The sequence below is a fragment of the Tamandua tetradactyla genome, chromosome 14 (assembly GCF_023851605.1).
Source record: "Tamandua tetradactyla isolate mTamTet1 chromosome 14, mTamTet1.pri, whole genome shotgun sequence".
NCBI lineage: Eukaryota > Metazoa > Chordata > Mammalia > Pilosa > Myrmecophagidae > Tamandua > Tamandua tetradactyla.
In genome coordinates, this window is record NC_135340.1 from 68381016 (window position 1) to 68406652 (window position 25637).

At 39.7% G+C, this 25637-nt stretch overlaps 1 long non-coding RNA gene across 2 annotated transcripts in view; it reads left to right on the forward strand.

The window, feature by feature from the left end:
* The window catches only part of LOC143655162 (uncharacterized), a 603365-nt gene extending 578835 nt beyond the window's left edge, over positions 1-24530 (forward strand). For both annotated transcript variants that reach the window (XR_013162082.1, XR_013162084.1), the window contains exons 10-11: positions 19674-19831; positions 23986-24530. This is a non-coding gene — a long non-coding RNA (uncharacterized LOC143655162). The remainder of the gene's footprint in view (positions 1-19673; positions 19832-23985) is intronic.
* The last annotated feature ends 1107 nt before the right edge of the window (positions 24531-25637 follow it).

Sequence of the window (25637 nt, forward strand, 5' to 3'; positions counted from 1 at the left end):
GACTATCCTTCTGAATGTGCAGGGAGGGAAGGAATTGATGATGTCCGTTTTGGAGACAAGCCACCACAGTAGGGGATATTTATGTATATCTGAAAAGCCATAGAGGTGATATGATTCAGCTCTCTTTTCCTGTGGTCAGACAATAGTTATCAGGCATTTATTGTTCATTTTGACTTTTCCATCTGCCTATTGAAAACCTTTGCTTGGGCTTGTCCCTCCTTGGTGGCTGTAAGAGATGATCTCATTATTCAGAGTAGCATGTTGCTTCTTTGCTAGAAACCTACACAAATTCAACAAAACTTCCAAAAGGATGAGCTTGAAAGTCTCTTAGTTCTGAGGTTTTTTTTCCCCCTTGCAGCCAAATCCACAAGGCAGGAAATATGAAGCAACAGGGACTCTAGAAAATATTCCATTTTTTTACACTGATCTTATTGTTAGCTAAAGAACCAGGAAGCTCTGGATTTCCAAGGTTCAGAAGATCTCATTCACTTTCCAGATGATCTTCTTGAGCTCCCATCCTTTGTATACTTCAAGATATCTCCCACGATCCTTCCCAGACTATAGCTATTTAGGCCAATTACAGCTTACTTTGTTTACATGAGGCTTTTCTCATTAGAATATAATTAACATTTAAGAACATCTCATACCTGAAGCAACTAGGAATGAGTCCTTTGTGGTTCAGTCTTGGCTCCAACTTCTGCTCCACTGATCTTTCAAGCTGTGATCTTGGTTCTCTCATTACAATAGTTAAGCAATTTTCGTCTTCTCCTCATCATTTTGTCCATTGATTCCTACCTCGGGGAATTTTTTCTTACTGAACTTCACAAGCTGGAGTGTTCTCATTGTGTATGTCCCTGCTCAAATGTCACCCTATCAGAGAGGCTTTCCCTAAGTATCCCATGTAATATGATACCTTCACTGGTAATATGATACCCTTCACTATGATATACTTTATTTCCTTCTTAGCCCTTATCTCTATCTGAAATTACTTTTTGTATTTGTTTACTTGTTATTGTCTCTAATTTATACTGCTGTATGTCCAGGTCCTAGTACCTGGTACTAAACATCTGGGTAGGTGCTTAGTAATTATTTGCTGAATAAATTAACCAAATAGATAAATGAAAATATACTTGCCATTGCTTTGTTGGTGCCACAGTGACAAAATCTAAGTATATTTTAAATGCCGCATAACCCAAATAACATTTTAAAAATTCACTTCATCAATGGGGAAGAAAATTTAAAGAATTAAAATAATCGTACTCTATATTTACAATCTATACTAACACGATACAATTACTGGAGAACCCTCATAAGCCAGAATTGAAACATATAGTAGCATTTGAGATGATGGTGTTGAAGTTGAATAGGTATTCTCACACACTACTGTTGAGAGTATAATTTAGTGAAAGCTCTTTGTTTATATATCTCAAGAACTTTAAAAAGAGTCATTTCCTTTACTCAATAATTCTGTTTCTAAGACTTCATCAAAAGGAAATTCTGAAACAGAGGAAAATAGAATGTATAACAATGTTTCTAGCAGTATTGAATATAAAACTCTATATGCCCAACGATTATGGAATGATTCAGTAAGAATCATTCAGTAAGATGATATACCTATGTAATGAGAAATTAACATTTCTTTGAAATGATATTTGCCAATAGCATATTAATATTAGAAACTACTTATGATATAATTTCCAAGTGTGAAAAGGCCAGATAAAAAAATTACATGTACAATTTCATTTCAACTATGCACAAAAATAAATGTAGAGGAAAATTCTGAAATGAAATATGCTGGGAAGTTTGCATTAACTCTCACTGGATGGTGGGAAAAAGGGTGAGTTATTTTTATTTTTTGGGGGTGAGTTTTTTTTTTACTTCTTTATATTTTTACGTATTTTTCAAATCTCTTACAATGAACATGTATTATTTTCACAAGCAGAAAAATAAATCATTTAAAATTAAAAAAGTTTATTGTAGATCAATACAATATTATTAAGCAGGACACTTTGAGTAACTGTGACTTGTTAGATGGCTTCATTGTCTAAAAGACCTAAATTGTAGTTCAGACTATTAAACATAGCTGCTAAATGAGGGTAGACAGTAAAATGTTATTAGTGTCTGGTGTTTCAGTCTATGGAGACATTTCATTTTCAGTTTTCCCTTGTGTATGTTTGTATGTGTGTGCAGGGGGATGGTTACGACAATTAATAATCCCTTTTTCATTTAAGTATGTTGTCTCTTTTCTTTTTGATTTCGAAAACTAAGAAGTTGAACTATATGGAATTACTGAAATTAGGCTGTCTTTGACCTACAAAAATGGCATTTTTATGGGGGTTTGACTGAATCCTTCTGCATCAAATATTGAGGTAATAACAATATCCAATGATTTTTGTAATGGCATGCATTGCACATTTTTTTGCAAGTAGTGTTGACACATGTCCACTCAGATAAATGAAGGTTCATATTTAGACTCATTTGGCAGAAACAATATGTTTTCACACCAATTCAGAAAGGGGTACAAGAAGACAAAAGGGTGAGAGAGATTTTTACAATATATAAAATATGAGTAATGATATCTCAATTTTTACTTTAAAAAGCACTGGTGATACTTAATCTTTTTATAACATTTTATAGCTCACAAAGCATGTCCTAATTCATTATCCAATTTAATCCTCAAAGCAAAAGAGGAAGATAATTTTATCCTCATTTTACTGTTTCAGAGTGATTGTGATTTACAAGGTCACACAGCAAAAAAGAAGGCCTGGGGCTTGTACTCAGATTAGCAATGTGTATGACAGAAAAAAGTTTGCTGGTTAATTTATCCAGGAAAAGAAATCTTCATTTTTATAATAAATTATAGCCAATAATTGAAGTTCAGAAATCTAGCAATTTCTAAAGATAACTTTTGTCAAAATGTTGCCTTGTATTTCTCTTAAATTATACTCATATTCTTCACAATTACATAAATTTTTTTGTTTTTTTCAATCAATGTTTTAAATATTCCGTGGTTAAAAGTTTCACTCTCATACACATATATACCTCTGAATAAACAAAAAAGAAGAAAGTCCATTTTTAGGACCACTTTTTCTGGCGAATGGAGGAATTGATTTGAAATTGAAATGCAATTGAAAATCTATACAGCAGCCTGTGAAATATGGATTTTAAAAATGACTGTTTTCCCAAAATGCATATGAATATTTGAGGGAAGAGGGAGAGGATCTATTATTCTTAGAAGCTTTTGGACAAGATCCATTTTGAGAACTATTTCCTCTCTTTGAATCTAGCAGTATTCTAAGATTCTATCTTTTATTCATTTAAAATAAAATAGCAGGGTGTGGTGACGGTGGCTCAGTGGCAGAATTCTTGCCTGCCATGCCAGAGACCCAGACTCGATTTCCGGTGCATGCCCATGCGGTAAAAAAAAAAAAAGTAAAATAAAATATCAAGTCAGGGTAACAGAGAACATCTTCTGTAGGCAGAGCAGTTCTGGGAATCGGATTGAGCCATTTGTTTCTGGCCTAGAGAAAGAGCATTTGTAAACAGAGTATGGCATATGTAAACACAGAACACAGCAGAATTCTGATGGAAGTTTTCTGTTTGTGTAGTCAGTGGAGTCAGAATAAGGAGCTGCATTAGGGCTTTAAGAAAAACCCCACCTCGTCCTGCCCACTTCATATTTATGGAATACTTCTTCATCAGCTTACTGTTTGTTTGATCTATGTAAATAGCAAAATAATAACAGCAACCCTCTCTTATAATACAATGTACTGCACCACAGATAAGCGGTGTTAAAATTACACTTACACTAGATTTTTCTGCATATAATTTCGTTAAGAATCACATGTCCTTAAGGAAATTAAAAAGAAAATCCTTTGCCTTCATTTCTTGGTCTCAAAAATGTGTTTACTAAAGAAAATTTTTCTATTGTAATATAATTTGCTCCCTCTCCCTCAAATAGCCTGGATTTTCTTTGTAAAACAAACAAAGCCTGATACTTTATTTCAAAATGATCTACCTGTATAATTCAGTGCTCCTCTTAAACTGTTTGGGAAAAAAAGGCCCTTTATAAATCAGCATTTAAAGGAAATGCATGAGAATCTTCCTGGGCCAACAGGAAAATGCATAACCATCCATTTAAGATTATAATTTTGAGTGATCTTCTTAACCTTTTGCAATTTTGAAAGCTCCTATTCCGTCGCTCCATATGCTCTTTTTTTGTGATGTATATTCATTCTTATGTGGAAAATCTCTGTCATTGTGAAGGTTCATTTTAAAAACAGACACTTAGTGTCCTGGTTTCATGTGTGGCTAAAGCAAACACAATCTGTGAGCTGGAATTCATTGGACATTGTTTCCAGTAGGTCAATAAAATGACAGATGGATTTGAGCCAAGTTGTAACAGAGGGCACACATCCTCTGTTGAAGAAGTTGAAAAGATAAATTAATATTGAAGTGTGGAATACTGAATTGAACTGTCTTTCAGTGTGCAGAAATAGACTGAAGTAGATTAACAAAATGAGGCATGTGCACTTCAAGCAACTAAAACAGACTTGCTATGCACACACAAGGTGGTAGATAAAGTCTTGGGTAGAATGTTCTGAAAAGTGGTAAAAATTCTGCTTCTATAATATGCAAAAGGGGATCACAGAGACACCTTAAATTTTAGGGCCTATGCAAGGACTATTAGGCATAGATACAGATCTATTGAATGGAGGCTTACCTCTGTGGTTCAGTTCCCATATTTGCAACTCACAGCTAAAATCATCTTTGTCATTTTATTGCATTTTTATACATTTTATAAGAGTATGTATTTTTAAAGGATATTTTCCAAAATATTTAGGGTAAAACACTGTCTTTCACAGCTTCCCTTGATGGGTGTGGTCATGTGAGTACATCCTCTCTGGTGGGGTGTGAACAGAAGTGATTTGTACCACTTTCCGGCATGGCCTGTGAAACCTCTCTTGTTCACTCTTCAGTGCTCTCCTCCCTTCCCTTCTCCCTGGAAGGGAAACCAACAGAATGCTCTGGAAGTGACCCTTTGATGATGGCAGAGCCAACATCAGCTTGAGTCCTTGAAAGACTACAAAAAGCTGAGCATTCTAGCCCAAAGACTCCTCTACTGAATTTGACACTTTGACCGCTATGTGAGAGAAATAAGCTTCAGCATTTGTTAAGCTTCTGAATGCTAAGGTCTCTTTATTACAGTAGCTTAGCCTACTCAAAAATAGGGAACAGAACATTTCCCACATTTTTGTTCAGAACACAACTCAGAGCAGTGAGGACTGAAGAGGGTGGGAGGGTAATGAAGCTGGGATTTGAGCCGGGCAAGTACCATCTTCACAAAAGCATTGGCAATTGGCAACAACAGTGGTAGTGGCAGGGTCTAGAACTAGGGCCTCCAGGCAGCAGACATCACAGAGAGCCTGGAGCAGAAAAACATGAACCTATTCACTCTTAGCACATCTTCTAGAGGCTTTCAAAAATAAATGGGGGAAACTTGAGGGCACAGAGAGAACAGGTAAGCAGGTAAAGGTTATTATATTGAAGTTTTGGAGTATTTATATTGACTCCTGATTTGTACTTTATTTGTATCAGTTAGAATGCTTTGGGCTGTAAGAAATTGTCAAATGACTTAAGATGGCTTAAACAATGTGTTCATTTGCTGTTTTACGTAATAAAGAGCCCCAAAGTGAAATGAGCTCCAGGCACTGTACAATCAGGGATCTGCTTCTGTTTCCCTATGATTCTTTCAGCTCTGTCTTCCTCCACATGGATGTTTTGTCTTCCAGTTGACTTTCCAATCATCACAAGAATAGTCTCAGCAGCAATTGTTGCAATAAGCTTACTTGTTCACATCCAGCACGAGAGAGGAAAGAAAGAGGAAAGCATGGGAGGAAGAGAAAGAGGATGAGAGAATGTGTGTGTGAGAGGGAGATTGAGAGAGAGGCACAGAGAGACAGAGAGAACTGCTCTCCCAACCACAGAATCAGGTTCTTCTCTTAGGTCTTATTGGATCAAGTCATGTGCTCATTCCGAGACCAATAACTATTCTCAGGGAAACACCAAGCTCTGATTGGCTTAAGCAGAAGCTCCTGAATCATCACTGAATAAGAGCATGTGATTGTTATGACGGCCTAGCCCAGAAAGCAGAAAACTACCATGTGCAGGTCAAATCCAGCTAGCCACCTCTTCATTATGGCCGGAGAGCTAAGCACGGTTTTTACAGTTTAAAATGGTTGCATTTAAATGAACACACAAAGTATTTATACAATACCCTTGATTTTGCGTCTGGCCCATAAAGTCTAAAATATTTACTATCTTGCACCTTAAGGAAGAGTTTGCCTACTTTAGCATAGACTAATCAGGATCTCTGGAGATGGATGATGGGCCATCTTCTCTTGAGGGAAAAGGGCTACATTGGGGTGAATTACCAAAATTTTATGGAAGTTCACTTGAAAATGTGAGGCTGAATTTAAGTAATGTAGCCATGTCAAATACTCATAAACTTTGGTTGGCTGTGTCTCAACTCTCCTCCATTAGTGCATATTACTATTATTATTAATCAATATTTATGTCTAGTCTGTGCTGAACCCTGTTCAAGGCATCAAGATAATACTCAGGTCTTGCCTGTGAACCATTTCTCATCCTTAACTTTGCCCAAACATATAACTTTCTTTTTCTCCCTCTCCCCCAGTTTTGTTTTAGTTTGGAACAGGGGATAGGGGAAGGTAGGGCCTCAGATAAGACATATATAAAGTGAATGGCCTGGTTCCTAGGGCACCGTATAAAATGATGTAAAGCACTAAAAGTAATAAAATCTCTCTCAGTGCGACTGGGGTCATCCATAAATGCTATTCGTTTAAACCATCCAGTAGGCTTCTGCAATAATATAAAACTTGGTTCAGTGCTTTGAATGTAGTTAGAGGAAGGTACAATTTAGATTTTTAAAATCAATGTAAATTAATCGTAATCTGAATTCACTTCAAGAGAAAGGCAATAGTCCAGGAGATAATATAATGATTAGGAATCAATTTCTACTGGTTTCATTTTTTAACATCGCATATATTCAGCATCTGAGGTGAGTTCTGTAACAAGGGTAAAAAAAAAAAGGCAAAATCTCAGTAGGTCATTGTGCGGGTTTGAATCTGTTGTGTACCCCAGAAAAACCATGTCCTTTAATACTCATTCAATATTGCTGGGTTAGGACCCCTTTGATTGCTTCCATGGAGATGTGACCCACTCCATTGTGGGTAGTAACTTTTGATTAGATGGTTTTCATGGAGCTGTATCTCCACCCATTCAAGGTGGGGTTGCTTACTGGAGCCCTTTAAGAGGGAACCATTTTGTAAAAAGCTATAGAGATAACAGAGCCCACACAACCAGAGATCTTTGGAGATGAAAGAAAACACCTCCAGGGGAGCTTCATGAAATGAGAAGCCTGGAGAGGAAGCTAACAGACATCACCATGTTCGCCATGTGCCTTTCCAGTTGAGAGAGAAACACTGAACTTCATCAGCCTTTCTTGAGTGAAGGTAACTGCTTGTTAGTGCCTTAATTTGGACATTTTCATAGCCTTGCCTTAATTTGGACATTTTCATGGCCTTAGAACTGTAAACTTGCAACTTACTGAATTCCCCTTTTTAAATGCTCTTTTGTTTCTGGTATATCACATTTCACCAGCTTGGAAATTAGAACAGTCATGATGGGTGAAATGGCTGCTATCTATTCACTTAGTGGGTTTTGAGATTGCAGCTTACTTTAGGATTTACTGGGTGAGCTGGTTGGAATGCAAGTCCAGTATTGCAAACTGTAAACCTTTCTTACCTGTCTAGGGACTTGAAGGATTTGAGAAAGGAGCAAGGAAAGAATATTCATGAAATTGCTTATGTACTGCCATTAGGGGCCATGCTTGAGGTGTCCATGTAGACCGCTGCCTAAAAACTGACTGGAGGCAATCTTGGTGAAAGCATCTTGTAAACCTCAGAGTGTTTTATAAACTGTAAAGAGCAATGTGATCATTAGGCATTACTTTTGTTCTTCTGTCTTACCCTTTGTGTTAGTTAGATTCAGTTGTCAACTTGGCCAGGTGAGCATACCTAGTCTTGTTGCTGCGGACATAAGCCAATGGTACATGAACCTCATCTGTTGCTAATTACATCTGCAGTTGGCTAGTTGGCATGTCTGCTGCAATGAGTGACATTTGACTTAATTGGCTGGTGCTTAAATGAGAAAGCGCAAGGTAGCACAGCCTAAGCAGTTCGACATTCCTCATCTCAGCACTTGCAGCTCAGCCCAGGCCTTTGGAGATGCAGAAAGAAGTCACCCCGGGGAAAGTTCTTGGAACCCAGGGGCCTGGAGAGAAGACCAGCAGAGACCATCCTGTGCCTTCCACGTAAGAAAGAACCTCAGTGTAAAGTTAGCTGCCTTTCCTCTGAAGAACTAACAAAATAAATCCCCTTTTATTAAAAGCCAATCTGTCTCTGGTGTGTTGCATTCCAGCAGCTAGCAAACTAGAACACCCTTCCATGTCACATCTTCCTTTCACTGCTCTTAAAAGCAACAGTGAGACCAATTCCTTGCCAAGAGCAGAAAACCACATCCAAAATAGTCAGGCAATCCCAGAGACGGTCTCTGAGAGGGGAATGTGTCAGTGTGAGTATGCTTCTGTGTTATGAATCATAAGGAATAGTCATGATCAGATAGAATAATCAAAATCAAAATAATAGCTACGATTTGTTGAGAGACTATCAGGATCCAGGTCCTTTAGAAGGATATTTGTATATGATCCTCACAACTGCATTTCGAGTCGATGAAGGCTCTTGGCTTACCAATGAGGAAAGGGGGCTTGGAGAGGTTAAATAGTTTGCTCAAGCTGACATAGGTGATGAGCCACAAACACTGAACTCAAACATTGCATACAAAAGCCCAATCTCTTCCCCTATGCCACAGAGTCTTCTATGGGGCAGCCGAAGTGTCCTAAAATGATCTGTCTTCTGCCAGGCAGGAAGAACAGCTGACAATAAGCTGCTAGTGTCCCCCTCTACTTCATCTGGGGGTAAGGGGCCTTTTAGACATTAGAATAATTCCATTGTGAAACCTGGGGCAGTGCTGGAACCCTCTTTGTGAAATAAAGTAATAATAACAGTAGTAGTTTGCACTTATTGAGAGGTCACCACAATTTACCCTGGGTAGTAGGTAATATTGTTACCATCTCCATTTTGGTTCTCTCCCTGAACTAAATCCCCCTGAGATATTTACCCACGGTCTGATGGATATGAGAGCCAGGTGCAAGATTCACACCCAAGCCAGGGTAGGTGCTGTACAGGTGGGGGCACTGAAGAGTTGAAGGTGCAAATTCCCTTGGCAAGGTTGAGCCCGAGCTCTGCAGATAATGGCCATGTGGGCATGTCCTCACTTGAAGCTCTTGAGCCTTAATTGGATCAACCTCTTCTGTGTTTTTATTTTAATAAGTATTATCTTTGTGGATTTCATTTTTAGTAATAGTACATACTTGTGAAAATACAAACAATAAATACTTAGAAAGAAAAAGTGAAAGTCCTTCTGCAGTTAATAGTTTATTTTGTATCCTTCCATATATGTTCCTATTATGTACAAACACATACAGAGAAATAAATATACGCGCACATATGTATATAAATACATACACTTTGGTACATACTATTCAGCACTTGCTCTTTTCGTTTAAAAATATATGAAGAGATCTTTCCATGACAAGACACATCAACCTACCCTTTATTTTCAGACTATGAAATAGTCCATTTATTTTATGGACTTGCTGATATTTATTTAACCAATGCCCTATTGATGAACATTTAAGGTGTTAACAGTTGTCACTGTAACAAACTGTGTTTCAATGGGTACTCTTTTATGTATATCCATGTACACTTTAAGACTTTTTAAATGCCTGCTGATTATTGCTTTCAGAACTATAGCATTTAAAACAACCAAAAACATTTTGTAAATAAGAAACGTACAGTTTTAAAAATCAAATAGCACTAAAAAAAATCAAATAGCACTATTGCATTTATAATGTAAAAGAGTAGAGCCTTGCCCCTCCCACCTGACATTCTCAATTTCAGCCCCCCCATGTAATCCCTTTCAACTCTTTTACCTGTACTATGATTTTAGTGTTTTCTTATACATTTTATTAATTTTCTTGATTTTCTATGTATGTATCACTGATTTATCCCCGACACATCAACAGAATTGAAAATTTGCTTTCTATACTTTCAAACTCTTTGGTCATATCACAAGTTACTTTATTTGATATTTTTTCCAGGAGACAACTTCTAGAGATTTCTGTCCTGTTTTCTCCCCCCAGGAATCTTTTTTTCCTCTTAGGATTGCTGCACAACTATTGGTTGTCATCTTGCTACTTTCATTTACTTTAACCTAGGTATCCTCTTTGCTGCTCTCCTGTAATGAATTTCCTATTTCTTGGATTATGTCTTCCTTTTCTTGTTTTTTTTTTTTTCCCTTCCACCTTTTATTTTGCTAGAGCACATCATTTTTTAGTTTCTTGAAGAATAGTGCATAAAATACAAAATTTTTATAGAACTTGCTGTCTTAAAATATCTTTATTTAGGTTGGTCAGTTTCCCCAGAGATGAATCCTTCAATTTCTGCCTGGGGGAATAAACATGGCTGCCAGTGTTTAGGAGCCAAGTAGAGGGAAGATCACACATCATATTTCATTTAAACTTATCTGTGCTTTCAATCCTGCAATTTACCTTCACTTTTAACTATGTCTAGTATACCAGAAACCAGTGTGACTGGGTTTATATCTCCAGAGGGAAAATTTCCAGACTACTGCCAGTATGTTGGAAAAGTAGTCACCAAGCTGCTCAATCTGTTCTAATTTCTCTTTATTAAATACTTTAGCCCCATTTTCAGAGCCATACTATACTTTATCTTTGTACTACTTCATATCTACTAAGTAAGTTACCACTGGTTCATCTATTTTCCAAAAATTTCTTGACTTCTTTTTTTTTTGTCTTCTGTCCTCGGGGAATTTTCCTTTTTGATATTCTTTTGCTTTCATTTTAGTAAGACTTCAGAAGTGGCATGCTACACTTGGCTCCTGCCAGGTCGTGATTTTACATGTCTTTTCACAACTCTGCATTTAATGACATTGCAAGCTTGAAATCAGCTGTGGTGAGAGTATTTACACCATAGAAATTGGCAAATGTTTCGAACCAGGACTTAGTTTTTATCCTTGAAAACTGGTTCTAGATGTTTACCAGGATATCACTGGGTTTCAGGAAACAGAAACTTAAATGTGTATAAGTTTAATCTGCAGTATGTAATAGGAAGCTTAGGACTTCTTTTTAACAATAGCCCCTGGCTTCTTGTCCGGATAAAGAGCAAATCCCTTCCCTCCTTCCATACACATCTTGTATTCCTGTCAGAATTAACCTGCTGCTATTTCCCACATCCAGGTCCTTTCATGTGTCTAGTTCTTTTTAGAATGCCCTTTCTCTTATTCTTCAGGTGCTACATTCCCACTTATCCTTTAAGAGACAATTTGAATGTAAGGGACTCAGTGAAAAATTTCCTGACACCTACTGCCCTGTGGCTGGCATTTGTTTCATTTGAAGTTATTCTTAGTGTTCTGCTCATACAACTCTTTACACTTACCTAGTTTAATGCAATAATCGGTTGTTTAGGTCTCATTCCATAGTGAACTTCTCTTTTGCAGGAATTGTGTCTTATTCATTTTTATATCGCAAACACTTAACTGAGTTTCTGGCTCTAGTAGGTACTAAAATATTTGTTGATGGTTATTTCTTCCACCTGAAATGTTCTTATCTTCCACTTCTACCATCCCTTTACTACTCTTCTACACACACTGAAAGTGACCTTCTTTTTCTCACTGTTCAGTTATCAACCTTTATCAGCCGTTCAGAACAAATTTCTCCAAATAGCCAATCTAAAGTAACTATCATTGTTTTCCTTCATAGAACCTTCCTTTTTTTTAATAGCATTTAACCCAGGCTGTAATTATTATTTAAATAGAGTGTATTTACCTTTGTAATGTCAGTCTCCACTACCACTAAAGTGCAAGCTCCATGAGGGGGAGACTATACCTCTTTTTTTTACAACTCATCCATAGTACCTGGCACAATGCTTCCACAGGGCCAGTACTCAAATATTTGTTGATTGACTGAATGAAGAAGTGATTAAATTAAAATTTTACTGCTGGCTTAGTCCATTGGTTAAGCCTATAAAAAAAATAGCATGAATTTCCACATTTGCCAAGAATTCAGAGAAAGCTCCAGAGGGCAAACTTGAGTCACCAGTAACAAGTATACACACATGTGTAAGCTGCATGGCATGACTTAGTGGTGGAATCCATGATAGCGGAAAAATGTCAAATTCACTAGCCTTTGCAGGAATTCAGCCTCCTAGCCTTGACCTCCTCACTTTCTCCAACTAAGCCAACCAACCTCAAGCAAGCAGCTCATGAGATAGCTCGGCTGGTCACCATTTCATAGTCCCTGGTTTTCTGTGGCCCTAATGTGGATTGCTATTGTCTTTGAATTAAGTCCACTTCTCCCCAGTAGGCTGCCCTTTAAGGAGGTGTTTTCTCAGCAGTCACAGTCCCAACAAGATGGGGAGGGCTGTCTCCTCTCATAATGACTCTCTATATGTTCTGTTCAGACCAATTTACTACTACAGCCTACCTTCACTCAGTGGAGCTTTCCTCTAAGCTCCACAGGTCAAGGTCAAGTCCTCATCAAACGTCTTTCTTCCAAAACCTTACATCATTTATTTGTTTGCCTTCCACTGCACTTTTTCAAGCCCAGTCAGCACTACCCTTTCCTTGTCCACATTTGGAATTGCAAGGACCTTGCTGAACACGGCTGTTGATGCCCCCTGTGACCTGTTTTACTCTTTGATTTTCATGAGAGCAGGCAGCCCCCAAGTAAAAGCTGTTCTCTTCTGGATGCCATTGTGCATTTCAGAAATCCTTGTTGTCCAGGAGCTTTGTGGAAATGATCTAATGAGCAGGTAAAGGTGAGAGACACCCTTCAAAAGGGAGTAAAGGGCAGGATATGAGGACACAGGAAGTTGTCCAAAGTGGGAGTTGCTTGAGGCATTTTTCTCTCTCATTTTCCAAGGTAGGAGATTTTCCCTCAAAAGTTAATGTCTCATCCTTAGGAAGGACCTACTCTGTGCCTATACTACATATGTATATCATCTCACTTAATCTTTACAATAATTTCACAAGGTAGGAAACTGCAGCTTCAGAGTTGACTTGCCCAAGGTCACAAAACTAATGAATGGTCTAAATAGGATTTAAAATCAGGTCTGAATATCTCCGAAGTCATGTTCATTCTTCTATTGCTCATTCAAATATGACACGCAAACCAGAAGCAGGAGAAAGTGTTCTAGTTTGCTAGCTGCCGGAATGCAACACACCAGAGACGGATTGGCTTTTAATAAAAGGGGATTTATTTTGTTGGTTCTTCAGAGGAAAGGCAGCTAACTTTCCACTGAGGTTCTTTCTTACGTGGAAGGCACAAGATGGTCTCTGCTGGTCTTCTCTCCAGGCCCCTGGGTTCCAACAACTTTCCCCGGGGTGACTTCTTTCTGCATCTCCAAGGGCCCAGGCTGAGCTGCAAGTGCTGAGATGAGGAATGCCAAGCTGCTAGCAGTGCTACGTTGCAATCTCCCATTTAAGCACCAGCCAATTAAGTCAAACATCACTCATTGTAGCAGACACGCCTCCTAGCTGACTGCAGATGTAAGTGGCAACAGATAAGGTTCACGTACCGCTAGCTTACGTCTGCAGCAACAAGACTAGGTATGCTCACCTGGCCAAGTTGACAACTGAATCTAACTAACACAGAAAGAAAGGGAGTCAGAGTGGACAGGGTGGGGCATAGTGTATTAACCCACTTGGTGGAACCAGGAACAGCACCACTCAGGCTCCTTCTTGCCAGGACTCTCTACCCTGCCACTGTGATGGGGTCAGTGGACAGTCTCTACCTGCAGCTCCTTCAGGGACTGCCTCAGTGACAAATCGGGAGGGATGGGAAGCTGAAAATGGACAAGTGCTAGGGTGACCAACTGTCCTGGTTTGCCCAGGACTGAGGAGAGTTCCTGGGATGTGGAACTTCACTGTGAAATCAAGGAAAGTCTGGGCAAACCAGGACAAGTTTTAGTGAATTTTGGTGAGAGTGTTAAAAGAAAATCTTATTCCTAGAAATTCATTTAGCCTTAGCTATAGGTCAGAGGTGCTCTCGTGAAAGATCTGCCTGTTAAGTCTACATATGGTCAAATATGTCCACCTTACTCAGGTGTGTAGTACCGTGGCCCACATCTCATTGTCACTTTTCCTAAGCCTCCTCAAGTTGCCAAGGCAGGATGGGGTTTGGAGAGGAAGGTAGAATATAATCAAGGAAACATCTCCTCTGATAGTCAAAGTCCCCTCTGACAGCTCTGCTACATCCACATCATTTGCTTCTGTACACTTCATCACACCTGTTCACACTTAAGAGCATTGATGAATCAATTAACAGCATCCTCTTGGTGCTCACACATCACTTTGCATCAAACCCACCATTCTTTTGACAAAGGGGACTTACCATCCTTGTTGGAGACATTCCAAGGAATGAATCAGAATACAATCAAACTTGACTACAAAATCATTGAGATGATTAGCCAGGGCCACAAACTTTTCAAATTATAATTGGGAGTGAAAGCTCCATTGTTTAGTTTAATGTGGCGTTAGGTTACAAAGTGTGGAGAGTTGACTGTCACTTGTTAGGCATTTGATCTTGGGAAAAGGAGATCCCCTCTGAGCTGAGTTTCATCAATAGGAAAATGGAGATAACAATACCTGGTGCAGTGCTTACCTCACAGGATCTAATGACATACTGTGAATGAAAACACTGTTACAGGACAGCAAAGAGCTATACCAATGCGAGATATTTTAGTATGTTGCAAAAACATGAACTATAAAATAGCTCGACAAACAATCCAACAATAATAGACTGACATCAAGCCCCTCATATGAAGGACTGGTAAACTCTTAAAAAACAGTAGTAATGGGGTGGGCCATCGCAGCTTAGCAGGTCGAGTTCTCATCTGCCATGCCAGAGACCTGGGTTCAATTCCTGTTGCCTGCCCATGCAAACAAACAAACAAACAACAATGACAACAAAAAACAGAAGTAATGGCCATTATGGGAGCACACCCAGCCAAAAATTGTCTGATTAAGAAATTGTTCTGTAGAGGATGGCTCCTTACCTGGTTTTCTACAATTCAGATACCAAAAGCTTGATTAAAATACTCATACAGGAAGTCGTTCTTAAAGGTTGGTCCACAAACTAATGGCATGCTGGTGCTTTTTAGAAATCCTTAAGGGAGTTATTATTTTAACACATGATTATGAAAAATTTCAAGCAAACAGAAATGATGATAGAAGTTTACTGTAAACATCCATATACTTATAACCTAGATTTGCCATTAACTTGTCGCATATCTATCCATCATCAATTCATCTCATTTTTTTGATGCATTCCATAATAAGGTGCAAACATCAGTACTCTTCCCCCAGAACAAAGAGTAGAAATAGGCCCAAAGTCTATTCTGAGAAGAAAGGATAGTCTTTTCAATGTTTAGATATGCAAAAAATTGAACTTTGATTCATACCTCATGTCATATACAAAAATTTACTCAAAATGGATCATAACTCTAAATGTAAAACTTAAACCTATAAATCTTCTCAAATAAAACATAGGAGAAAATTTTTGTGACTTTGGGTTAGGCAAAGATTTCTTATGAATATGATTCATAAAATAACAAACTGATTAACAGAATTTCATGAAACATCAAAAACGTCTGGTATTTGAAAGACACAAAGAATGAAAAGACAAGCTACAGTTTGGGAGAAAATATTTGTAAATCATGTATCTGATGAATGACTTATAACCAGAATGTAAAAGTCTCTTAAATCTCAGCGATAAGAAAACAATGCAATTTCAAACTGGGCAAAAGATCTGAATGTACATTTCACTGAAGAGGATATATAGATGGCATATAAGCATATGAAAATATGCTTAATGTCATTTGTCATTGGGAAAATGCAATTAAAAAACAATGCGAGAGTGCACGGGTGTTTCAGTGGTAGAATGCTTGCCTTCCATGCAGGAGAATGGGGTTCTGTTCTCGAACCATGCACTCCTCCCCCCAAAAAACAACAACAAAAAGCAATGAGAATACTACAAACCTATCAGAAAAACTAAAATAAAAAAAATGGACAATAGCAAATTGTCATTGAGGATGTGGAATAACAGGGACTCTCATTCATGCTGTTGGGGATGCAAAATGGTACTGCTACTATGGAAGACAGTTTGGCAGTTTCTTTTAAAGACTTACCATATGATACAACAATCACATTCCTAGGTATTTACCCAAATGATGTGAAACCTATGTCCTCACAAAAAAACCTGCACATGAATTCATGACAGTTTATCCATAATTGCCCCAAACTGGAGGTAACCAAGATAACCTTCAATAGAAGAATGATAAACAAATGGTATACATCCATATCATTGAATATTACTCAGTGATAAAAAGGAGTGAGCTATTAATTCCTGCAACAACACGGATAAATATTCAATCCATATTGCTAAGTGAAGGAAGCCAATCCGAAAAGTCTACATACTGTTACGATTCCATTCATTTTGACCTGCTGGAAAAGGCCCAGAGAGGATAAGTAACTTATTTGAGGTCACACAGCTAGTAAGTATTGGAGCTATGGTTCAGTGTGGGGCAATCTGGCTGGCTCCAAAATCCATGCATCTATGAGAGAGGAGGCGAAAAGGTGAAAGTAGGATGTGTGAGTGACATGCTATGAGTGGGACCAGGAGAAAAAAAAGCCTTCAGGGCAGAATGCACTGGTTCTGACGCTGGCAGGAAGCTGTGGGGAAGGGAAGGGGAGACCACAGCAGCTGCCAGCCCAGTTTGGCAGGCAGTGGAGCAGAGAGCTGTGGCTTATTTTTAGCAAGAACAGCTCAGCAGCAGCGCAGGCAGCCTGAGAAATGCAGAAGTCAGTCCTCAGAGAAAGCCTACACACAGCTGGTGGAGTGACCTGCTGAGATCATGGATGCCCAGAAGCAAGAGGGCCGCTGGGCATACTTCAGATTTTCAGACACAGCTTCCCACACTGTGAGGGCAGTGGCACCCACAGCAGCTTCGCCAAACTGGAGGCACCAGCAAACTTGCATTGGCATTCCTGTGTAAAACCCTAAGACTTCCTAAATAGCTCTGAAGTAGGCCCTTCCTCCACATAAGGCGAATTATGTGCTAGAACGTGGGCTATGACTCCCAGGAGTGAGCCTGGCCCTGGCACCATGGAATCAACAATGTCATCCTGACCAAAAGGGGGAAAATAATTGTAACAAATAAGGTATCAGTAGCTAAGAGAGGTCAAATAGAGTCAAAAGGTTACTCTGGAGGTCACTCTTATGCAAGCTTCAGTTAGACATTTCTGCCTATCATAGCTTGCCAAACCCCAACCAAAACCATTCCTGCCAATCCTTAAGAACACCTAGGGCTTTTTCTGAGATTCTACAAAGGTTCTATTGCACTGAGTGCTTTCCAGAAACCTACAACCTCCAGATGGGTTCCTAGGCCAGATAAGTCCTGAAATGCACAGGGGCCAGCCTTTTCAGAACATCAACGAGCTCCACCCCCCATCCCATGTTATTGGCATCCTTTCCAACATGAAAAAGTTCAAATGGGTATAGTCCAAATACCCCTAAAGATTGGGAGAAAGATCAAGGGAGAAGGTAGAGTTATAACAGAGAAGATAGGACTTAACAAATGAGTTGATTGCAGAATCATTATATTGATATTTCTTAGTCTCCAGTGTCTTGGAGTAGCCAGAAGGAAAAATCTAAAATTGTGGAATTGTAACCCATACCAAAATCTGAAATCTGTTCTATAACTAATTGTTATGGTATGCTTTGAAATTTATTGTTTTTTTGTATATATGTCATTTTCACACACACACACACAAATGCGTGCTGAAAGACCAGAGGTAGTTAAAGCCACTAGTGTGCAAAACCTACACCACCTTTTGCCAGTAAAATGCCTTCCCCAGGTCCCCAAGAGGGGTGGGGGGACGCCTCCCCCTACTTATTGTGTCCACACTTTAATTGAACTGAATCCTCTGCCTGAGTTTGGGAGGAACATACCAACGGATCATTTCATTCTCTTGCCTGCTCTGGGGTTTCCCTGTCTGCCTCTTTTTTTTCCCTTAGAGACTTTGCATCAGAGTCAGGGTGTGGACTGACATTCTATCATTCTATCCCAAGAATGAATTTCTGGGATAGGAAGTTATTCCCATTTTTCAATATAAACTCCTACTGAATTATGGATCATGTTCGGCCTGTAGGGCAGGCGTTTTAGCCAGCAGTATAATTTGGGTCCTCAACATCTTGCAGTTCCATTTTGCAGGGGGAAGGGAGGGCCTGTTATGCTCAATGGATGGAGTTTTGGATACTTGGAGAGCTACCATCTAGCTTTCTTTAGTCCCATTGCTTCATAATATCTACACTGCAATCAGCATGGTGTCCTCAAATTGCCTTCTCCCTTGGCTTTCTTGATCCTATTTGGCCCCAGTGCCTTGGCTGTGGCTGCTTCACTTCCTTTGTGCCCTTTTCCTTCCCGTAACTGAGTGCTAGGCACAAGGCTCCGTTCTCACCTGTGCGTTGGGCTCTGCAGGAAGGGCTGACACTTGCTGGATATTTGCAGCAGTGTAGAATCTTGGGGCAGGAGCTCCTAACCAGAGATAAAGGCGTGTCGAGAATAATTTTGACCTCTGGCACAATTTTACATTTAATTGGAGGATTGGGCTCATTAAAGAGCAATTTTATTTTTGCTTAGTTTTCAAAAGAGAAACTGCATGTTCTGACAGTTTGATACATCAATATAGTGCATGGAATAGCTTATTTATCTTGTCTCACGGACCTGGCAGCTGAACTTCTATCATGCTTATTTTTAAAAATATAAATATATCATAGTGAAGCCTGTTTAAATCACTGGTGTCAAGGGACAGAGAAGCCGCCATCCTTATTGGGTGACCACTTTATATGAAGTTATGTTTTAAGAGATGGTGCTGCCCTATGGTAAATCTGAATCAACATAATAACAGGGCATCTGGATGATAAAATACGGTACATTGGGTTTAAGATACACAAGGGTGATCTTAAGTATCATTTTCTCCATGAACGCTGCTAACATTAACTATTACCATCCCTCTCCGTATTTCGAATGAGCTTCCTGCGGTTGCATCAAGAATGAAAGCAAATGAAATTTGTGTTAAGACTCACTTAACCTTTTAATTCACTGAATTAAGGGTTTCCCAATTAGAGGCAAAAGGCAGATCTAGGAGAGGAAATGTGTGAGTATTTATTTTCTGTTTAAAGACTTTTTGGATTAAAAGATATTGGAACTGATAACACCACAAAATTAGTTTTTGCTGTGATGGCAAGGTTAAGACTTCTGCTGTTGCTAGGATATCACCCTATCACAGCTGATCTTGACGGTGAAAATTGGTGCCTTAATTTCCCAGTGGTCCGGCCACTTCTGACTTGGGCCTCCTTCTGGTTAATCACGCTGTCATTCTCACTGCAGACTGCCTTTTGACATCTTCATCTGCAAAAGGAGCCTGCAGCCAAGCCTCAGTGTGTGGACTCAATTCAACAGCTCTTCAATGGTAAAGACTGCCCCAGTGATCCCGGGACTGGGTGCTGAAGCGGGAGGAAAGTAGCCTGTGCACAGTTGGAAGCAAGGTTGGAGGGAAAAAAATATTTCTCTTTTGTCTACCTGGGGTTATGGTTAGAAGCCAGATGTAAATGAAATCATAAAGGAATTTTAATATATAAAGTTAAAGTCTGTAATAATTAGAGCCAGTGGTTTCTAGTGAGATAATGGTAATAAAAAAAAAAATCTGTTCACATTTTTGACTATAGAATGCTTCAAGAAAGATTGGAAAATCAGATGTATGGTGTTTCGAACATTTGGTTTTATCAACCCCTATAATATCTTTAATCCCAACAATATAAATAAAAGACTTTGAGCCAGTTCCTCATTTACTAAATCTAAAATGACTCATCCAAAGCATTTCCAGGTTGCCAGGTATTTGCTCTAGTGTTCAAAAACATCAAGGAAGGATATTTTTCATCACAGTGTAATCTCAATAGAAAGCTCTAACTCTAATTATTACTGGTTTTTATTCAGCATCCAATTTTAGGACTAGTACATAACATGCAAATCTCCAAAATTCATACAACTCTATAAGGTAGGTATGCTTTATAGATGAAGGATTGAGGCTTGGTGATATTATTTGCCCAGGAACACAGAGCTGGTTAAGTGGCAGAGGAGATTTAAGTCCTTGACTCTGGCTCAAGCCTGTAGTCTTTTCATTCCAATACATTATACTGCCTCTTGACCATGGTGGAAACTGTATCATAGATTTTGAGGAAACACATGATTTATAAATTATGTTTTACATAGTAATTATGGTGAAAACAGACTCAGGTGTGTTTAGGCCTTTTTTTTTGTTTTTTCCTTCATTGCACTTTCTCTCCTCATGGTTATAGTATAGGTAGAATCCTGGGCTGGGGACCCCAAGAACCCTGAAAACAAGAGGTAGTAATTTGGGAGGGGCAGTAGGAGATAATTTTATAACTTTGTTGTAAAAATTTTGCCTCTCCAGAGGCCCAACTTCCATGTGGACATCACTTGTTGGAGTAGTTTTCCTCTCAGGGAGCACTCACTAAAGCATGGGTGCTCTGCTACATGAGTATAATGACACCCAATGCTTAGAAGTTAATGGGAGTTTCTAGAGGGGGCCCACAGTCCTGTTATGCACAACAATCTGGCAGTATCAGTCACCCTGATTGAACCCCACAGCAGCTTCAACAGATATAAAGGGATCACTGTGGACAAACCCAGGAAATCCTGGGTTTGCAAACTGGCTAAACGATAGAATGCAGAAGTATGGAATTCTAGCTAGAGTGTTTGGGGGAGAAGTCTAATGGGTTCTTGGTCATATCCCTCAAATGAGGAATTACAGACTTTATATACTTTTTCCCTAGGGCTTTTGAATATTGCTATAGTTGCTTAAAAGACCATTTAATTCCTTCTTAATATTGATATACTCTTTTATAAAGATTCTGGGAAATTACCTTGATGGAATTTGTGTTGGCTTGAAGCTGTATATACGCCAGAAAAACATGTTCTTAAATTTAATCCATTCCTGTGGGTGTGAACATAAGTGTGACCCACCTCATTCAAGATGGGTCTTAATCCTATCACTGGAGTCCTTTATAAGACAATGGAATTCCCTCAGACAGAAAAAGCCAGGGAAGCAAGAAGCTGAAAGCAACAAAACCTGGAAGAGAAGGAAGGGACCAGCAGATGCGGGCATGTGCCTCGCCATGTGGCAGAGGAACCAAGGATCACTGGCAGCCAAACTTTGGGAAGAAAGCATCACCTTGATGATGCTTTGATTTATATATTTTCTTGACCTCAAAATTGTAGGTGAATAAATCCCCATTGTTTAAACCACACTCATTTCATGGTTTGTTCTTTGAACAGCCTGCAAAACTAAAACAGAATGGGAGAGAAATAGGACTACACCCACTATTCCAACACGTGAGCCTGGACAAATCACAACATCTCTCAAGCCTTCTGCAAAATGAATACATGAGACCGTGTGCATCCTAATAAAAATATTGTGATCAGAACACTGGAGATTAGCAATGGTGATATTTAGTATCTTCACATATTGGGATGTTGTAGTCTTCGAAGTCATAACTATAATTCAGCTCTGAGGACCAAGGAAGTCTCAAAGTTAAGGAGAAGGTTCCTCCCTAAAGAAATTACAGATTTACCCATATGATAGAACAGCCCCAACTGGGCCTTATGGATTCACAAAGAGTTACCTGTTTCTTTCCCCTAACACTTAGTACTTCAGTTTCTATAACAATAGAACTAATAAGAATTCAAATTTCTGAGCACAATTCTTTGAAGTACTTTGACACAAATTATCCTATATCATCCTCTGATAACTGAGATTGGTACTGCTATTCTAACCCACAGAAGAGGCAACAAATGTTCAAAGAAAGTAACGGAACAAGTTGACAGAGCTGAGAAGTGAAGCCCAGATTTGAAACCCAAATCTGCCTGACCTCCCTGACCCATAATCTTTCCCCTCCACAGCGCTGCCTCCTACTAGGGGGGCAGTATACATCTAATTTCAATAGCCCCACATGCTAAACTGATGTGTCCTTTTGCTCTTCAGATACCAGCCTGTTCTGTTTAGTAGAAAGCTAATTTAAAAAACAAGCCCAGTTTTCCTCCCTGGAACGTTGATGAGCTGCCCCTCTGGGATGGAGTGTGGGGCACTGGCTGTGAGTAAACCTCCACAAGCAGTGGGTACCTCCCAGCTGCTCGCCCTCCTTCCTTATTGCCCTATTGATTGGCCTCTTTCATTTACAAAGAACATGGTACTTGAAGAGAAAGATAAATGGCTGCCAGTGGGTTCCCTGATCCTCTTCCTTCCTGCTAATGACTGAAGGAAACTGAAATACTAGGTTTGGGTAGACACACCTTCTGACACACAAAAATCAACAGTGGAGAAGAGGCAACAGCAAATCCAGAGCAGCTACCTCTTCTCACTTGCCCGTAGCTGAAACGCCTGTCATAGCCTTTTCATTTTTGTAGGTCAAATGGATTTCTTGCTTAGAAAGAAAAGGTAGAGACAGCTAAGGCTTTGTTCAAGTTTTTTGTTAAAATTAGCAGATCAGCAAGTCAAAAAAGCACTACAGGACACACTCCTTGTTGAATAAAAGAAAATATTTCCCTGAAATAGGCCATCACTGCCTTCTTTATCAATCTTCTGTTTCTAGAAAAATCTGTTAGGTCCTCAGAACATGTAAAGGGAATTGATTCCTTTCTTTTACAGGCGCAGGGCAGCATTTAGCATGTGCAGTTCAGAGATAACTATTAACTCATCTGTAGTAACCCCCAAATAACACCCCCCCCCCATGTTGCTGTTGAGGGTTTGCACCCAGCAAAGGACAGGCCATTTTGAAAGCTGAAGGGTAATGGCCCCTGCACAAACAGCGGGTGGGGTTGAAAGAGTTAGGGTCATTAAAGAAATCTGAGACGTGGATGCATATCTCCCCTCATGCCCGCTGGTTACTTCACTTTCCATTGTTTGTTGAGTCTTTCTTGGCTTTGGCACCATGACAAAATATCCCAGCCAAAATGAATCTGTTTTTCACTGACACATATTTTGTAAACTACATTCAATCCCTTTTGGCTCTGGCACATTCCAAGGGCTGCTTCCAGCTGACCATGTGTTTCCAAGATCAATGCCAGGCCGTTGCACAGAATTAATTTTTCCACTGCATCCTTCCCATATTCTGTCCCCTTAGTCCATGGATCCCTTACGGAACAGGTTCCTCTAACTGTTTACAAACCGCACACCCTGAACAAATGTAAAAATCAGCATTGAATTTTTGTTTTAACCTTAGAGAGGGTTCACTTTTTCTAAGTAGATGCTGCCAACAATTGCCCTCATGGTAGAATTGCACCAAATATTCCAGATGAACCAAGGCACCCGAAGTAGCCGGAATCATAGAGAATGGAGACGAGCCATGTATTTTGAGTGTGTGTGTGTATACAAACATGGTCTTTGGATTTTTGACAACCTTGTGAGTTATTGAGTTATTCTTTACTCCCCACTTGCAGAGGAGAAAAACTGAAACTCAGAGTGGTTAAGTGATTTACACAAGGTCACACGCTTAGCAAGGGCAGACCTGAAATACAAAGTCGGGCCATTTACTTTTAGAATTAAGGCTCTTTCCATTTTTCTATGCTGCCTCCTGAAAACACCTTCATGAAACAAATTTTTCTCTTTAAAATCCTATTACAGCCTTTTCAACATGCTGAAGCCCAAGCCAGCAGACCTGGGACCTATACCACCTAGGCCCCCTCCACCAAAAGCAGCCAGTTACAGAGGGACACTGTGCATACAAACGGCTGCTCTAAAGCCCGGCCATCAATATGGATTACTGCCCAGCTGAGGGCATCCGTGGAGAGCTGCATCAATTCAGCAGCAGGCAGTGATGAACACCGTGAGCTCTGCCGTCATCCATTTTGCACACGCATAGAGAAGGGCAAACCTGCCACTTGAAAAATAGTGGGGTAGGCAACCCAGACAGTTGCCCTCCAGTGCACAAAATCGTCCCTTCTGATATTTTCTACCATTGCAGAGTGTTCGGAAAACTTGCAATTGCTCTGTGAGAGGGTCTGGGCGAGACTGGGATGGTGGACTAGGCTCCTTGGAAGGGGACATGGCTCAGCAGATGCCGCTGCACAAGGGCAAGGCTCCGTGGGCCAGTCCTGTATCACTCCTGCGCTCGCCTCCTTTGCCCTCCCCATCCTCCACAGCTGCCACGGCGCCGGCAATAAAAAACGATGCCCTAGGCTGTCCTGTTTTTATTATTAGTTATATGGCATCATAAATGTACATAGAGATGTTCAGTAAATGAAAGTGTGCCAAACACCAAACAGGGCCACAGCCCCAAAGATCTTTTGGCCTTAGGGCAATGGCAGAACAATATAAAAGAAACAAAGGGAGCCCAGAGCCAGATGAGGTGAGGTTTTAGCACTGTTTGGCCTTTCAGAGGGGGAGGAACAGGCGGCCCAGCCGGCTGATGGAGAGGTACAGCATACAAAATGCATCGCAGCCACAAAGGGCCTTGGAGGCCAGCAGCTCAGGTCCCCAGGATCAGGCAAGGGATGCTTTTGTAAAGTCAAGGGATTCAGGCCCTACTGTTATTTAATAAGATAAATACTGGAGGGGGAAAAAAGGTAAAGATTATTTGCTTTTGATCATGAGCAATCTTACTCTGTTAGGAGAGGCATAAGCAGCAGGCTTACCCTCCTTGTCAACGTCCCTTTGGATTGCACACAGTATTAAATTGCATATAGACTTCTCCAGCAGACGCAATGTGTAAATATAGGACAATAACTGGAAATTTATGAGGCTAAATACTGAGGAATTGCTGAGTAGTAAAATGAAGAGACATAAATTACAGGAAATGCTGCCCTACAGTGAATACATTATGCATAATAATGAAACTTTTAAAAGGCAACAGAAACCAAATATCAGAAGAGGATCTGAAAGGAGAAAAAACAAGCATGGAACTAGGACAGCCAAAGTCAGAGCTGCTTTGTCATTGTTAGATAGTCATATCAATTCCCTTAGATTCTTGTGGCTCTCCAGCGAGGGCGAAGTAGGATGATTCTTTAAAAGACATGCCCTCGTGTAGTGAAAAGAACACAGGTACTGTGGTCTGACTGGCTGTGCTTCACTGCCCATATGACCTTGGCCAAGAAACTTGGTCCATATGAGCCTCAGCTTCTGCATCTGTAAAATGGTTTTAATAACCCCATTTTATGGAATTATTTTAAGAAGTAGAAAGAACAGACCTGGAAACCACCAGACCAATTCTTAGCATGTAGGATGTTTCACAATAAGTAAAATGATTTCCCTCTAAGACTGGCACACCATGTTAACAA